The sequence below is a fragment of the Triticum urartu genome, chromosome 3 (genome assembly GCF_003073215.2).
Source record: "Triticum urartu cultivar G1812 chromosome 3, Tu2.1, whole genome shotgun sequence".
NCBI classification, from domain to species: domain Eukaryota; kingdom Viridiplantae; phylum Streptophyta; class Magnoliopsida; order Poales; family Poaceae; genus Triticum; species Triticum urartu.
In genome coordinates, this window is record NC_053024.1 from 389682137 (window position 1) to 389698994 (window position 16858).

Genomic DNA, 16858 nt, shown 5'->3' on the forward strand with positions numbered 1-16858 from the left:
CGATCGTGGTGATACACATTTTATAATATTGAAGCCAAAAGATGCAAAGTTAATAATGATAGTGCAATTTATTTGTGGCACTGCCATTTAGGTCATATTGGTGTAAAGCGCATGAAGAAAATCCATGCTGATGGGCTTTTGGAATCACTTGATTATGAATCAGTTGATGCTTGCGAACCATGCCTCATGGGCAAGATGACTAAGACTCCGTTCTCTGGAACAATGGAGCGAGCAACAGATTTGTTGGAAATCATACATACTAATGTATGTGGTCTGATGAACATTGAGGCTCACAGCAGGTATCATTATTTTCTGATCTTCGCAGATGATTTGAGCAGATATGAGTATATCTACTTGATGAAACACAAGTCTGAAACATTTGAAAAGTTCAAAGAATTTCAGAGTGAAGTGGAGAATCATTGTAACAAGAAAATAAAAGTTTCTACGATATGATCGTAGAAGTAAAATATTTGAGTTGACGAGTTTAGCCTTGAGTTAAAACAATGTGAAATAGTTTCACTACTCACGCCACCTGGAACACCACAGTGTAATGGTGTGTCCGAACATCATAACCGTACTTTATTAGATATAGTGCGATCTATGATGTCTCTTACCGATCTACCACTATCGTTTTGGGGTTATGCATTAGAGACAGCTACATTCATGTTAAATAGGGCACCATCTAAATCCATGGAGAAGACACCGTATGAACTGTGGTTTGGCGAGAAACCTAAGCTGTCGTTTCTTAAAGTTTGGGACTGCGATGCTTATGTGAAAAAGTTTCAACATGATAAGCTCGAACCCAAATCGGAGAAGTAAATCTTCATAGGATACCCAAAAGAAACTGTTGGGTACACCTTCTATCACATATCCGAAGGCAAGATATTCGTTGCTGAGAATGGATCCTTTCTAGAGAAGGAGTTTCTCTCGAAAGAAGTGAGTGGGAGGAAAGTGGAACTTGATAAGGTAATTGTACCTTCTCCCGAATTGGAAAATAGTTCATCACAGAAATCAGTTCCAGTGATGTCTACACCAACAAGAGAGGAAGTTAATGATGATGATCATGAAACTTCAGATCAAGTTACTACAGAACTTCATAGCTGAACCAGAGTGAGATCCGCACCAGAGTGGTACGGTAATCCTGTTCTGGAGGTCATGTTACTTGACCATAATGAACCTACGAACTATGAGGAAGCGATGATGAACCCAGATTCCACAAAATAGTTTAAGGCCATGAAATCTGAGATGGGATCCATGTATAAGAACAAAGTATGGACTTTGATTGACTTGCCCGATGATTGGTGAGCCATTGAGATTAAATGGATCTTCAAGAGGAAGACGGACGCTGATGGTAGTGTTACTATCTATAAAGCTAGAATTGTCGCAAAAGGTTTTCAACAAGTTCAAGGTGTTGACTACGATGAGAGTTTCTCACTCGTATCTATGCTTAAGTCTGTCCGAATCATGTTGGCAATTGCCTCATTTTATGAAATCTGGCAAATGGATAAACAAAACTACATTCCTTAATGGATTTATTAAAGAAGAGTTGTATATGATGCAACTAGAAGGTTTTGTCAATACTGAAGGTGCTAGCAAAATATGCAAGCTCCAGCGATCCATCTATGGACTGGTGAAAGCATCTCGGAGTTGGAATATATGCTTTGATGAGTTGATCAAAGCATATAGTTTTATACAGACTTACAGTGAAGCATGTATTTTCAACAAAGTGAGTGGGAGCACTACAGCATTTCTGGTAATTATATGTGAGTGACATATTGTTGACCAGAAATAATGTAGAATTTTTCTAGAAAGCATAAAGGAGTATTTGAGAGGAGTTTTTCAAAGAAAGACCTCGGTGAAGCTTCTTACATATTGAGCATCAAGATCTATAGAGATAGATCAAGATGCTTGAAAGTTTTTTCAATGAGTACATACCTTGACAATATTTTGAAGTAGTTCAAAATGGAACAGTCAAAGAAAGAATTCTTGCCTGTGTTACAAGGTTTGAAATTGAGTAAGACTCAAAGCCCGACCACGGCAGAAGATAGAAAGAGAATGAAAATCATTCCCTATGCCTCAGCCATAGGTTCTATAAAGTATGCCATGCTGTGTACCAGATCTATTGTATACCCTACACTGTGTTTAGCAAGGGAGTACAATAGTGATCTAGGAGTAGATCACTGGACAGCGGTCAAAATTATCCTTACTGTCATAAGGATATATTTCTCGATTATGGAGGTGACAAAAGGTTCGTCGTAAAGGGTTACGTCAATGCAAATTTTGACACTGATCCAGATGACTATTGAAAGTGAGAGTAATTAGCTAGAGTAGCTCCGTGCAGAGCATTGTTAAATGGAAATTTGTAAAATACATATGGATCTGAATGTGGCAGACCCATTGACTAAACTTCTCTCACAAGAAAATCATGATCACACCTAAGTACTCTTTGGGTATTAATCACATAGCGATGTGAACTAGATTATTGACTCTAGTAAACCCTTTGGGTGTTGGTCACATGACGATGTGAACTATGGGTGTTAATCACATGGTGATGTGAACTATTGATGTTAAATCACATGGCGATGTGATCTAGATTATTGACTCTAGTGCAAGTGGGAGACTGAAGGAAATATGCCCTAGAGACAATAATAAAGTTATTATTTATTTCCTTATATCATGATAAATGTTTATTATTCATGCTAGAATTGTATTAACCGGAAACATAATACATGTGTGAATACATAGACAAACAGTATGTCACTAGTATGCCTCTACTTGACTAGCTCGTTGAATCAAAGATGGTTAAGTTTCCTAGCCATAGACATGAGTTGTCATTTGATTAAACGGGGTCACATCATTAGAGAATGATGTGATTGACTTGACGCATTCCGTCAGCATAGCACTTGATCGTTTAGTTTGTTGCTATTGCTTTCTTCATGACTTATACATGTTCCTATGACTATGAGATTATGCAACTCCCATTTACCGGAGGAACACTTTGTGTGCTACCAAACGTCACAACGTAACTGGGTCATTATAAAGGTGCTCTACAGGTGTCTCCAAAGGTACTCGTTAGGTTGGCGTATTTTGATATTAGGATTTGTCACTCCGATTGTCGGAGAGGTATCTCTGGGCCCACTCGGTAATGCACATCAGTATAAGCCTTGCGAGCATTGCAAATAATGAGTTAGTTGCGGGATGATGTGTTACAGAACGAGTAAAGAGACTTGCCGGTAATGAGATTGAACTAGGTATTGAGATACCGACGATCGAATCTCGGGCAAGTAACATACTGATGACAAAGGGAACAACGTATGTTGTTATGCGGTTTGACCGCTAAAGATCTTCGTAGAATATGTAGGAGCCAATATGAGCATCCAGGTTCCGCTATTGGTTATTGACCGGAGACGTGTCTCGGTCATGTCTACATAGTTCTCGAACCCGTAGGGTCCGCACGCTTAAAGTTCGATGACGGTTATATTATGAGTTTATGTGTTTTGATGTACCGAAGGAGTTCGGAGTCCCGGATGAGATCGGGGACATGACGAGGAGTCTCTAAATGGTCGAGACGTAAAGATCTATATATTGGACGACTATATTCGGACATCGGAAAGGTTCCGAGTGATTCGGGTATTTTCGGGAGTACCAGGGAGTTGCGGGAATTCATATTGGGCCTTAATGGGCCATACGGGAAAGGAGAGAAAGGCCTCAAAGGGTGGCCGCACCCTTCCCCATGGGCTGGTCCGAATTGGACTAGGCAGGGGGCACCCCCTTCCTTCCTTCTCATTTTCCCTTCCCTTTCCTTCTCTCCTACTCCTAATACTTGGAAGGGCTCCTAGTTCTACTAGGAAAGGGGGAATCCTATTCCCGGTGGGAGTAGGACTCCCCTAGGGCGCGCCATAGAGAGGGCCGGCCCACCCCCTCCTCCACTCCTTTATATATGAGGGCAGGGGCACCCCAAAGACACAACAATTGATCCCTTGGATCTCTTAGCCGTGTGCGGTGCCCCCCTCCACCATAATCCACCTCGATAATATCGTAGCGGTGCTTAGGCGAAGCCCTGCGTCGGGAGAACATCATCATCGTCACCATGCCGTCGTGATGACGAAACTCTCCCTCAACACTCGGCTGGATCGGAGTCCGAGGGACATCATCGGGCTGAACGTGTGCAGAACTCGGAGGTGTCGTGCATTCGGTACTTGATCGGTCGGATCATGAAGATGTACGACTACATCAACCGCGTTGTGCTAACGCTTCCGCTTTCAGTCTACGAGGGTACGTGGACAACACTCTCCCCTCTCGTTTCTATGCATCACCATGATCTTGCGTGTGCGTAGGATTTTTTTTTGAAATTACTACGTTCCCCAACAAGAGGAACGTAGGAGGCAAGCACAGGAGCCGGGCCACCAAACTATTGACCAAAGACACAATTTGAAACCGATGCATATATAGCAATATCCGAGAATTTTTGTGCCGAATCTCTAAAGGTGTCCAGCGCTGCACTACGAGACTTATGCTGGAAACAAACAAATAGTTTAAAAGTGCCATAGGCTTGAAAAAACAAAAAACTTCAGTAAAAACTTTACTCCCTGAACTAAATCAAGTCATTTGGTGCAAATCTGAAAATTTGTGTTACTTTTGTGCTTCTGTCGTGCATTAATATGACACATCCGATCTCAAGACTTCAAGCGGGTCAGCCTACGGGTGCAACATCCTATCCCGAAGGCGGAGTACTACTCGTTAGACCAGTTTAGCGAACTAAACTTGAGCGGTCACTAGAGAGAAAATGGGCTATCCGGCTATTGACCACACACTCGCGTCGAAAAAGGAGTGATAGAAAAAGATTTTGCAACGACTAGGAAGAAAACACATTTACTATAAAATGGCTCATATAAATTTAAGAGCCCCTAGTAAACTTGGGTAGAAAAATTTTATGTATAATGATTGTATGTACCGAAGTACTTATATCATATTTGTGTTCACCCGAACTTTTAAACACGTCTTAACCGACCGTCGGCTTCTCCCTGTTCGGTCAAGGGTCGAAAAGTGTTATGTACTCCACCTGTCAAGAATATCGACGGTGCTTCCGATAACCAGGCAATCAGGCCATAAGGCTGTAACAGACAAAGCGCGCTCAGGGAACTTATGCTATATTACTGACGAAGTGTAGGAAGCATCTTCAAAGAAAATAGTACCCCCATCGATACCTTTCTTCGGTTGCCCATTGTTACTATGAGACTTGTGCAATAGATTTTAGTACTCATGAGTTCCGTTGTGTGCTGACCATGATTGAAAACAATAAGAGCGCTAGCTTTCGGCTTCACCCAGTCTGAGGTCCGAGCTCGAAAGACCAGATCGTGAAAATCGCAGAGGTGCTCCCTTTACTCCCTAGCCGAACAATCGGGAACGTAGGGGTAAACACAGGAGCAAGGCAACCCAGCTTGCAGAACACTTAAGTCAACATGGTGCATATTGTGGCATAATACACGAACAAGGAACGAAGCCATACAAGTATAATCATATGCAATAGAAAAGGCTTCATAAAGGAAGCCCCCAAGTAAACGGGGTATTTGAATTTGTGTGTCACAAACAAAGTTTTGACAAGGAGGTTTTTCACAAACAACTTTTTGCCAAAAAAAGTATAATTCTTGGTCGTACCGAACAAAATTGAAAACTAAAAGTTTTTGAGCATGAAAGCGACTTAGCTGGTTAATGTGCTCGGTATTGATGATGCGGTCCGAGCTTACGGCGAGATGAGCTACCAGCCCCCAAGCCGGTCCCGAGGTGGCAGAGCAAAGAGCTCGACGCTCCGAAGTGGCGACATAGCACGGCCGATGTAGGCCGGCAGTGTGACGCCGAAGTACCCGACATGGGTTATTGAAGTGATGACGAAGCCCCCGGTCCAGCCGAGGTGATGTGGTATGTCGATACGCCAAGGTGACAGTGCTGCCTAATCCAGATCATTTACCTGTGCACAGAAGATAGTGCAAGCCGGATATAATAGTAATAATAATATATTTTTTAAAGGATGCATGATTAATAATTTATCCAAAGTGAGTAATAAAAGAAATATGGCATGTGTGCCGAACACTCGATGAGGTAGAGCTCCCTCAGCGACGCCGAAGTCCTGAGGCAACCGAACATGTCGGTATGGCAATTCGACCAACAAGGTGATCACGCGAGCCGATTTAGGCCGATTGGGACGATGACGTCGGCTTGCCGAAGTGACCGCGTGACGCAGTCGAAGTTGATTACCTACACATGTAAAATAGTGTAGTCCAACAATAATAATATAAATATGTAAAAATCCTCGCGTAATTAATTTATGCAAAATAATTTATTTAAAGATATGTGGCCTCGCGCCGAGGTCAATGTCGATGCAGGGCGTCAGCGTGATGCGGTAAAGGCATGGCAAAGCCGAACCACCACGCGACAGTCGCTAATGCAGCTACCATTTGATAGACTTGTGTACAGATGATGGAACAAACCAGAGTAATAATTCCTCGGGTTGGCTCGCAATCCTAAGAAAATAAACCCAAACAAACAAAAATTGCTAGGATTAGCAGTACCTGATTTATTTGTTGTAGCAATCCAAAGAAAGGTGACTCCCAAAATTGGTACTCGATCCGCACACCCATTGCCTGATGGGAGATAAAGCGATGGCATGGCGATGCTGGCAAAGATTGCCTCGCCGAGGCAAAGCCCCCGGTCCAGCTAACGTGACGAAGCTGGTCGGCTGGTGACACCGGAGTCACCGGAGTATGTTGATGAAGAAATAGAAAAGTCCCCGATCCAGCAGAGGTGTCGAAGCCTTCATGTCATCCGATGAGTCGAAGCAGGTCGGCTGGTGACGCCAAAGTCACCAGAGTAGGTTTGATGAAGATATGGTGAAGCCCCGGTCCATCGGCGATGTTGGTGATGATTTATCCTTTGCGATTCCGAACTCATTGTTCGGCTCGCCGAGATGACGATCCAAAGAAGTTGATCTCGGCTCAACAAAGCGACAACGTGTCTAGTGCAGGTCGGCAGCCATGAAGCAATATTGCCGGACTAGTTTGACACTAGCATGACGGTGAAGATTACCTCCGAAAAGGAGCAAAATTCATGAGCATGTGTTCGGAAACAAAACACAATACCCTAGAAAGAGATTATTCCAAAAAGGTTGTCTAATATCTCATTCATGAAGAGAGATGATCTCAGGTCGGATTCGTATTCGCGTAGAAAACAGATCCAAAAAGTGATGCACTAGTCGGAAGGTTCCCGGAGTTTGAAAGGTCGGATCGAGCTGAAATTTTGAGAGGTGGTAGATATGGAAATTCCGAAGCAGATGAACGGTTTGATCTTCCAAATAACCTCCGAGCTGGGCTTTGGAGACCACACCCTAAACTCGTCCTGATTCCCGTCCAGACTCGATAGGGTTCCGGTATATCGGAGATCGGCGGAGATTGCTCCATTGGAACGCGACGAAATTTTGCAGGGTTTTGTAGACTCAATTCTGCACAATTTCACCAAAGGAATCGTCAAAGCAATGCTCGAGGAGGTGGTGACAGCGGATACAAGTTTGTTGTCCAGAAGAACAGCACGGTCGCCCGAGGGCAATGTTGACGTTGATCCCCTGAGCTCCAAGGATGATTCCTCCATGATCATGATAGAGATCGGAGTTGATGTTTGATGAAGGCCCTCCTCCACACATGACGATTGGAGGTGGGGCATAGTCCTTAGTCAAGCCAAGGTGACCAGTCGAGCCGGCGACGAAGACGTCGCAGTTGATCTGCAGGCGAGCCATTGATCCTTTGTCGATCTCACAGCTGAACTCTCAATGAAAGCACCATTGTCGGTGTTAAAACCGGCAGATCTCGGGGTAGGGGGTCCCGAGCTATGGATTCTCGGATCAATGGTAACAGGGACGAAGGGGACGATGTTTTACCCAGGTTTGCCTCTTGATGGAGGTAAAACCCTACGTCATGCTCTTGTTTATATTGATGGAGTATCAAGTACATAGTTGATCTACCTCGAGATCATATGTTGTGGTCTAAAACCTGAGGGTATGATAAATAATGTCATAATAATCTAGCGACTAGCCTGGCCTCGGCTTATATAATGTACCGGAGGACTAGGATAACGAGTCCTAGTCGAATACGTTGGTGGAGAGGAGTCCTTGTCTTGATCGTCAAGTCTTGTGAAATCTTCCTCGTGTGCGGCATGGGCTGCCCGAAGTTGCCCATGAGTGAACTGCCATGGGGTCCTCGGCCCGATCCAGCTGGTCGGGAGACGATGTGGTGAGTACCCCCTAGTCCAGGACACCGTCAACGGACTCCAAAAAATCCAAATAAAATGTTTATTTGATTTTACAAAATTTCCTCCAATATTCCTCTCTTTTTGAAGAAAGCCTATTATCTTCTCTCTTTTAATTTAAATTTTGGAAATAATTGGAGAGAAATTTATTAAAACCAAATTGATCCTTTTCTTAAAATTTGAGAAAAATTTCAAATATGAAAATAAATTAAATCCCCAACTCTCTCCTTGGGTCCTTGAGTTGCTTACGATTTCTAGGATCACAACCAAAATGCAAATAAAATATGTTATGCATATGATGACCTATGTATAACATCCAAATTGAAAATTAGGATGTTACAATAAGGGAAGAGAAGATTCACATATAAATACACTATCCTGGAAATCTTTTGTGATTGTGAGCCCCCATCAAAATATTATATGCCAAAATTGTTGACGTTGGACAAGGAAGACAACATAATGATTTATGTTCGTTCATATTCACATAGAAGTCATATTGTCATAGATCCTTCAACATGTTGTGCTTGCCCCCCCCCATCTTTGCTAGCCAAAAATTCCGCACTAAGTAGAGATACTACTTATGCATCCAAAAACCCTTAAACCCAAATCTTATTTTCAAGAGTCCACCATACCTACCTAGGGATTGAGCAAGATCCTTCAAGTTAGTTGTCATCGGTGCAATAAGGCAATAAAAATTGCTTCTAAAAGTGTGAGATCATTTAGTGTAAGAGAAAATTGAGCGTTGTACGAACTTATGATGGTGAAGAATAAAAGTGACAGACTGCATAATAAAGGTTGCCATCACAAGGGGCAATACAATGTGACATTATTTTGCACTAAGGGGTTGTACAAACAAATAAGGGCATGGCAACCTCTGCTTCCCTCTACGAAGGGCATATCTTTTACTTTTGTGTATTTACTTGTATGCTAGAGTCAAAGTTTTTCTCTCTATTTCCTTTTACTTTTCTCCTTTGGCAAGCATCATGTGGCGAGGAAAGATCTAGGAACATATGTCCAGTTGAATATGGGTAGCATGAGTTATTATTGGTGACATCACCCTTGAGGTGAATACGTTGGGAGGCGAAACTATAAGCCCCTATCTTTCTATGTGTCCGGTTGAAACGTTTTGCTCATGTGTATGCGGTGAGTGTTAGCAATCATAGGAGACTATATGATGGTTGGGTATGGGGAATTGCCTAAAGGCTCCGATACATGACCCTTCCTGAAAACATGATGAATTGTAGTTGCAAAGTTGACTGAGAACATAGTGTGTTGGTTTCCAATAGAGTTTATGCTTTATACTCCGATCGTGTGATGAATTGTTACTTATTCATGAGAATTCTATGATAAAAGTTCTATAATAAAAGTTTTATGTTGAAATTTTTTGCTGATATAATAATTCATATGATGCTTCTATGTCCGTATTTTGTTTTATCGACACCTCTCTCACTAAGCAGGTGGACATGTTTTTCGATTTTGGTTTTCGCTTGAGAACAAGCGAGGTCTAAGCTTGGGGGAGTTGATACGTCCATTCTGCATCTTGTTTTCCTACTAATATTTATGATGTTTTATGCATAATAATGCTTTCTGGAGTAATTCTAATGCCTTTTCTCTCATAATATGCAAGGTACACACAGAGGGAGAATTCCGGTAGCTGGAAATCTGGACCTGGAAAAGCTACGTCAGGCCACCTATTCTGCAAAACTCCAAATGAGATGAAACTTCATGGAGATTTTTTATAGAATATATGAGGAATATTGTAGCAAATAAGTACCGGAGGGGGCCACCCTGGTGAGCACAAGACACCAGGGCGCGCCTGGGACCGCAGGCGCGACCTGGTGGGTTGTGCTCATCCAGGCCCACCTCTAGTGCCCATCTTCTGGTATATAAGTCATTTTGACCTAGAAAAAAGAAAAGAGAGGACTTTCGGGATGGACCGCCGCCATCTTGAGGCGAAACTTGGGCAGGAGCAATTTTGCCATCCGGCGGAGCGATTCCATCGGGGGAACTTCCCTCCCGGAGGGGGAAATCATTGTAATCATCATCACCAACAACTCTCCCATCTTGGGGAGAGCAATCTCCATCAACATCTTCAACATCACCATCTCCTCTCTGACACGTCTCCATCGTATCTACTTTTCCAAACATTTTGCCCTTGTTTTGGACTCTAACTTGCATGATTTGAATGGAACTAACCCGGAATAACGCTATTTTCAGCAGAATTGCCATGGTGTTATTTTTCTGCAGAAATAAAAGTTCTCGGAATGACCTGAAAATCAACAGAGAATATTTTCGGAATATATAAAAAATACTGGCTAAAGAATCAAGGCCAGGGGGCCACACCCTGTCCACGAGGGTGGGGGCGCGCCCCCTGCCTCGTGGGCCCCCTAGTGCTCCACCGACCTCAACTCCAACTCTATATATTCACGTTCGGGGAGAAAAAATCAGAGAGAAGGATTCATCACGTTTTACAATATGGAGCCACTGCCAAGCCCTAATCTCTCTCGGGAGGGCTGATCCAGAGTCCGTTCGGGGCCCCGGAGAGGGGAATCTGTCGCCATCGTCATCATCAACCTTCCTCCATCACCAATTTCATGATGCTCACCGCCATGCGTGAGTAATTCCATCGTAGGCTTGCTAGACGGTGATGGGTTGCATGATATTTATCATGTAATTGAGTTAGTTTTGTTAGGGTTTGATCCCTAGTATCCATTATGTTCTGAGATTGATGTTGCTATGACTTTGCTATGCTTAATGCTTGTCACTAGGGCCCGAGTGCCACGATTTCAGATCTGAACCTATTATGTTTTCATGAATATATGTGAGTTCTTCATCCTATCTTGCAAAGTCTACAGTCACCTATTATGTGTTATGATCCGTTAACCCCGAAGTGACAATAATCGGGATACTTACCGGTGATGATTGTAGTTTGAGGAGTTCATGTATTCACTAAGTGTTAATGCTTTGGTCGTACTCTATTAAAAGGAGGCCTTAATATCCCTTAGTTTCCAATAGGACCCCGCTACCATGGGAGGGTAGGACAAAAGATGTCATGCAAGTTCTTTTCCATAAGCATGTATGACTATATTCGGAATACATAACTACATTACATTGCTGAACTGGAACTAGTTCTGTGTCACCCTATGTTATAACCGTTGCATGAGGAATCGCATCCGACATAATTATCCATCACTGATCCATTGCCTACGAGATTTTCACATATTGATCTTTGCTTAGTTACTTTAACGTTGCCACTGTTACAATCACTACAAAACTGCTACTGTTACTTTTGCCACCGTTACCGTTACTTCCATACTACTTTGCTACTAAATACTTTGCTGCAGATATTAAGTCTCTCAGGTGCGGTTGAATTGACAACTCAACTGTTAATACTTGAGAATATTCTTGGGCTCCCCTTGTGTCGAATCAATAAATTTGGGTTGAATACTCTACCCTCGAAAACTGTTGCGGTCCCCTATACTTGTGGGTTATCACTCTCAAACCCTAGTGCATCTCTTGTGTTCAATCTTCATACCAGAACTATAGATTGGTGCTTGTGGGTGGCTAGTAGTGTTGATTACAGCTTGTAGGTGACTACTATATGGTTTATTTGGTGGAAGGTTATATGTTCAGATCCATTATGCTATTTAATACCCCTCTGATCTTGAGCATGTTTATCACTTGTGAGTAGTTACTTTTGTTCTTGAGGTCACGGGAGAAATCATGTGGCAAGTAATCATGTGAACTTGATATGTGTTCGATATTTTGATAGTATGTATGTTGTGATTCCCTTAGTGGTGTCATGTGAACGTCGACTACCTGACACTTCACCATATTTGGGCCTAAGGGAATGCATTGTGGAGTAGTTATTAGATGATGGGTTGTGAGAGTGACAGAAGCTTAAACCCTAGTTTATGTGCTATTCCGTAATGGACCGATTGGATCCAAAAGTTTAATGCTATGGTTAGAATTTATTCTTAATACTTTTCTCGTAGTTGTGGATGCTTGCGAGGGGGTTAATCATTAGTAGGATGTTTGTTCAAGTAAGAACAGCACCTAAGCGCCAGTCCACCCACATATCAAACTATCAAAGTAGCGAACACGAATTGAATCAACATAATGAAAGTGACTAAATGAAATTCCCGTGTACCCTCAAGAATCCTTTGCTTATTATAAGAGACCGTTTTGTCTTGTCCTTTGCGTCAAAAGGATTGGGCTACCTTGCTGCACTTTTGTTACTATTATCATTACATGCACGGTACAAAATATCATGCTATCAAACTACTATATTACTTACGATTTCAACACTTGCAAACATTACCTTGCTGAAAACAAACTTGTCATTTCCTTCTCCACCTCATTGGGTTCGACACTCTTGCTTATTGAAAAGGCTACAATTGATCCCCTATACTTGTGGGTCATCACATACTCAGGGAGAATACTTATACCTTGAAATTTTAGTAAGGGATCATCTTATAATGCTACTGTCGTACTAAGCAAAATAAGATGCGAGGGAGTCCTGGATTAGGGGGTCTCCGGACAGCCGGACTGTTGGACTATGAAGATACAAGATTGAAGACTTCGTCCCATGTCCGGATGGGACTCTACTTGGCGTGGAAGGCAAGCTAGGCAATACGGATATGGATATCTCCTCCCTTGTAACCGACCTTGTGTAACCCTAGCCCCCTCTGGTGTCTATATAAATCGGAGGGTTTTAGTCCGTAGGACAACATACAATCATACCATAGGCTAGCTTCTAGGGTTTAGCTTCTCCGATCTCGTGGTAGATCAACTCTTGTAATACTCATATCATCAAGAATAAATCAAGCAGGACGTAGGGTTTTACCTCCATCAACAGGGCCCGAACCTGGGTAAAACATCGTGTCCCCTGCCTCCTGTTACCATCCGCCTTAGACGCACAGTTCGGGACCCCCTACCCGAGATCCGCCGGTTTTGACACCGACATTGGTGCTTTCATTGAGAGTTCCTCTGTGTCGTCGCCATTAGGCTTGATGGCTCCTACGATCATCGATAGTGATGCAGTCCAGGGTGAGACTTTTCTCCCCGGACAGATCTTTGTGTTCGGCGGCTTCGCACTGCGGGCCAACTCGCTTGGCCATCTGGAGCAGATCGAGAGTTACGCCCCTGGCCATCAGGACAGGTTTGGAAGCTTAAACTACACGGCCGATGTCCGCGGAGACTTGATCTTCGGTGGATTCGAGCCCCTGCCGAGTGCGCCACACGGCCTCGATGAGCATGATTTAGCTCTGCCATCGGACAATGTTCAGGAGATTGCACCGGCAACCGCTCCGACCCTCAATTCGGAGCCGATCGAGCCATCCATGGACGGGTGGATAGACCCCGCCACGGAGGCCGTACCCTCAGCGGCGATCGAGCCGAATTTCAACCTTACCCTCCACGAGAGCCGTGTTGCCAAATTGCCGGACCCTTCTCCGGCCACGGACTCCGAACCGCCTGCGCCCGTGCCTATCGAATCCGATTGGGCGCCGATCATGGAGTTTACCTCCACGGATATTTTTCAGCACTCACCCTTCGGTGACATACTGAATTCACTAAGGTCTCTCTCCTTGTCAGGAGAATCCTGGCTGCACTACGTCCGGCAGGATTGGGATGCGGATGACGAAGAAATTCGCCGCCCACCCACCACCCACTTAGTAGCCACTATCGATTATTTAACCTACATGCTCGACTTCGACTCTGAAGACATCGACAGTATGGAAGACGATGCGGGAGGCGAAGAGGAACCACTGCCCACAGGGCACTGGACAGCCACCTCATCATATGATATATATATATGGTGGACAAACCCAAAGAAGGCAATGGCGACGAGACAGCGGAGGATGACCCCTCCAAGAAGCAACCCAAGCACCGACGTCAGCGGCGCCGCTCTAAGTCCCGCCAAGGCAAAAGTGGTGATACCGGCACCGAAGATAACAGCACTCCGGACAGTGCCGAAGACAACAACAACCCCCTCCAGCGAGATACAGAGCAGGAGGATGGAGAAGCTAGCCCTCCTGAGAGAGCGGCAGATGGAGAGGCGGGGGAAGATAATTACATGCCTCCCTCCGAAGACGAGGCAAGCCTCGGCAATGACGAATTCGACGTGCCAGAGGATCCTGTCGAACAAGAGCGCTTCAAGCGCCGACTTATAGCCACGGCAAACAGCCTTAAGAAAAAGCAGCAACAGCTTCAAGCTGATCAAGATTTGCTAGCTGACAGATGGACTGAAGTCCTTGCAGACGAGGAATATAAACTCGAACGCCCCTCCAAGAGTTACCCAAAGTGCAGGTTGCTACCCCGACTGGAGGAGGACACACTCAAACCTACATTTCCAGCATATGACGCGGCTGACCGGCCACCTCTTGGCCGCGATAGAGAGGCATTTCAGCCAAAAGCTTAGCCCGCATTCAGACGCCACGCAAATAAAAATGTCAAGGCATGGGGAAATACGCCAGACCTGCGAGATGTATTGGAGGACAAAGCAAAACATGCAAGATCGATCTACGGATCAAGAGGGCGCGCCACTATGCGAGACGATAATCGCCACGCCAGATACAGTAAAAGTAAGTCCCGCCGGGCCGAACACAGCGGGCAAGACACATTGGAGCTGCGTCGCGATATAGCCCAGTACAGAGGCGCCGCACACCCCCTATGCTTCATAGACGAAGTAATGGATCATGAAATCCCAGAGGGTTTCAAACCCGTAAATATAGAATCATACGACGGCACAACAGATCCTGCGGTATGGATCGAGGATTTCCTCTTGCATATCCACATGCCCCGCGATGATGATCTACACGCCATCAAATACCTCCCACTCAAACTCAAAGGACTAGCTCGGCATTGGCTCAACAGTCTGCCAGCAGAGTCCATTGGCTGTTGGGAAGATCTGGAAGCCGCATTCCTCGACAACTTCCAGGGCACTTAAGTGCGACCACCAGATGTCGATGACTTGAGTCACATAATTCAGCAGCCAGAGGAATCGGCCAGGCAATTCTGGACATGGTTCCTAACAAAGAAAAATCAAATCATCAACTGTCCGGATGCAGAGGCCCTAGCAGCTTTTAAGCACAACATCCGCGACGAATGGCTCGCCCGGCACCTTGGCCAGGAAAAGCTGAAATCTATGGCAGCCCTCATGACACCGATGACCCGCTTTTGTGCGGGAGAGGACAGCTGGCTGGCTCGCAGCAATAACATATCAAAGAACCATGGTACTTCGGATACCAAGGACAGCAATGGTAGGTCACATCGCAACAAACATAAGCGCCGCATTAACAGCGACAATACCGAGGATACGGCAGTCAATGCCGGACTCAAAGGCTCTAAACCTGGTCAACGGAAAAAGGCATTCAAAAGAAGCACTCCGGGCCTGTCCAGTTTGGACCGTATACTCGACCGCTCGTGTCAAATTCATGGCACCCCCGACAAGCCAGCCAACCACACCAACAGGGATTGTTGGGTGTCCAAGCAGGCCGGCAAGTTAAATGCCAAAAACAAAAATAAGGGGTCACATAGCAATGACGAGGAGGAGCCCCGGCAGCCGAACACCGGAGGACAGAAGAGGTTCCCCCCACAAGTGCGGACGGTGAACATGATATACGCAACCCACATCCCCAAGAGGGAGCGGAAGCGTGCGCTCAGGGACGTATATGCGTTGGAGCCAGTCGCCCCAAAGTTCAACCCATGGTCCTCCTGCCCGATCACTTTCGATCGCCGGGACCACCCCACTAGTATCCGTCATGGCGGATTTGCCGCACTGGTCCTAGACCCAATCATTGATGGATTTCACCTCACTCGAGTCCATATGGATGGCGGCAGCAGCCTGAACCTGCTTTACCAGGATACAGTGCGCAAAATGGGTATAGACCCCTCAAGGATCAAACCCACAAAAACGACCTTCAAAGGCGTCATTCCAGGTGTAGAGGCCCATTGCACAGGCTCAGTTACACTGGAAGTGGTCTTCGGGTCCTCGGATAACTTCCAAAGCGAAGAATTAATCTTCGATATAGTCCTATTCCGCAGTGGCTATCATGCACTGCTCGGGCGAACCGCATTTGCGAGATTCAATGTGGTACCCCATTATGCATACCTCAAGCTCAAGATGCCAGGACCTCGGGGGTCATCATAGCTAATGGAAACACAGAGCGCTCTCTCTGCACGGAGGAGCACACTGTGGCCCTCGCAACAGAAGTGCAAAGCAGCCTCTTAAGGCAATCCACCAGTTCGGTGTTTCAAGACCCGGACACCTTCAAGTGTGTCGGCGTTCTGGGAACGGGGGTCCCCAGACTTGCCTGCCTGCGGCCTGCGGCATGGCTCGAGGAGGGGCCCAGCATGGCCCATCTTCATCAACACAGACCCAAGACCCTCGCGAGGGGCCAAGCCTCGCGGGGTGGATGACACGGAGCTTCCTCGGGCACGGCCTCATCAGGCTGGCTCGCGAGGAGGCGGAGAGATCAAGGCGGGGTACCTCACGAGGTGCCCGTGACGCAAGCCATGACGACCAAAGGCGCCAGGCGGGCGCCAGGCGGGCGCCAGCCGC